Source organism: Octodon degus, unplaced genomic scaffold, assembly GCF_000260255.1.
Source record: "Octodon degus isolate 3935 unplaced genomic scaffold, OctDeg1.0 scaffold00171, whole genome shotgun sequence".
In the NCBI taxonomy this organism is placed as follows: Eukaryota; Metazoa; Chordata; class Mammalia; order Rodentia; family Octodontidae; genus Octodon; species Octodon degus.
In genome coordinates, this window is record NW_004524747.1 from 875,571 (window position 1) to 877,325 (window position 1,755).

Genomic DNA, 1,755 nt, shown 5'->3' on the forward strand with positions numbered 1-1,755 from the left:
AAAAAAAAAAAAAAAAAAAAAAAAAAATGAAGGTAGCATGAAGATGGAAAAATGTTGTCAACCATTCATCCCATCTAGTTTTCTGGGTACATGTGCTGAGACCCAGATATGTGATAAAATGTGAAAATTTGGTGACACATATTAATAAAATGAACTTTATTGTTTTCAATTGAGGTTTTCTTTTAGACTGCTTTATTCTCATTTTGTATTTTAGGTAAGGGTCTACAGAGTGTTCAAGGTCCCACTACTATATCAGACTTGTAGTGATTATCCTGTTTACAGCCTCCCAAAAGCTGGGATTACAGGTGTGCATCACCACACCCCATTTCAATTGCCCTCTTAGTGCAAACCGTGGGTGAGGCCAACCAAGCAGGTCCAGGGATCGAACCCCAGCCCCTGCGCCTGTTTGCAGGCTCTTTATTGCTGGGTTATTTGGCCAGCCCTAGGCTGCTTTTGAGGAAAAGGAAAGGGTCCTAGTAATCCCAGTGAAAAAGTGACCAGCAATAAATAATTTGAAATATATGTTAAATACAATGATTATAAAGTTAACTAATAAATAAAAGACTTAAAGAACTCCTCTATGTGGTTTTTCAGACACTTCCATACAAGACGGGAAAATATATTTAGTGCTCTGAGACTTTACTACTGTATGGTCTGTTTTCTGTTTTGTTTTGTTTTTTTCCATATTTCAAGAAATGGTCTACAGGGTGTTCAGGGTTTCACTACTAGATCGGACTCATAGTGATTCTCCTGTTTACAGCCTCGCAAGAGCTGGGATTACAGGTGTGTGCCACCAAACCCAGTCTCAATTGCCCCCTCAGTGTCGCCGGGGCAGGAGCCAGCACACTAGGCTCAGGGATCTAGCCCCTGGCCCCTGTGTCTGCTTGCAGGTGCTTTAATCCACTAAGGTATTTGGCCAGCTCTTCTGTTCTCTTCTTGTTAATTCTTATTTTAGCCACTTGAAAAGTATTGTTCATATGCTTCCTACTCCATCACAACAAGTCACAACAAAAGCTGTTTCTATATCAAAGTGAATGGTCTTCAATAATGTAAACTCTCATTATTCAGTACTTGATGTCTCATATTCATTGAATTTGATTTTACAAAGTGTCACTATTTGGCCTATTGGAGTTTATGTTACCCCAGCAACTCAATATTCTCTCTTTCCATTTGGTGACAGGTAAGCAAGGGGAATACAGATGCTAAACGGAGAAAATGCATACAAACTTCCAATGCTACTTGTGTAGGATGGAAGATAAACATAGAGAAATTTGAAAAGAAACATTATTTCAGTGATGGAATAAATATTTTTTGTTTAATTTTATTAGTGCATGTGCTTATTTGTAGTATTTGGCATTACTTGGACATTTCCTTACATTGATCATGGTGAACTGGTACATATACATAACACCTCTTAAATATTTTTTGTTGTGAAGATGTGGAAAGATGGTAGTACATGCCTGTAATCTCAGTACTTGGAGGGCTGAACCAGGATGACCTTGAGATCAAGGCTAGCCTGCACTGCATAAGTGAGTTCAAAGCCAGCCTGCACCTACATAGTGAGAGCTTGTATCAAATAAAAGAACAAACTAAAAAACCTCCCAAAAATGAAACACACAAAAACAAAGCAAAACAAAACAAATGCGAAAATACGTACCTTGTGCCTGGCTTCTCTTTTTCGTTTTTGTTTCCTGCCCGCAATTAAGTGATCAAGTTTCTTCTGACTTGATGTCCTTCCATCTGGTTTCTGCACTG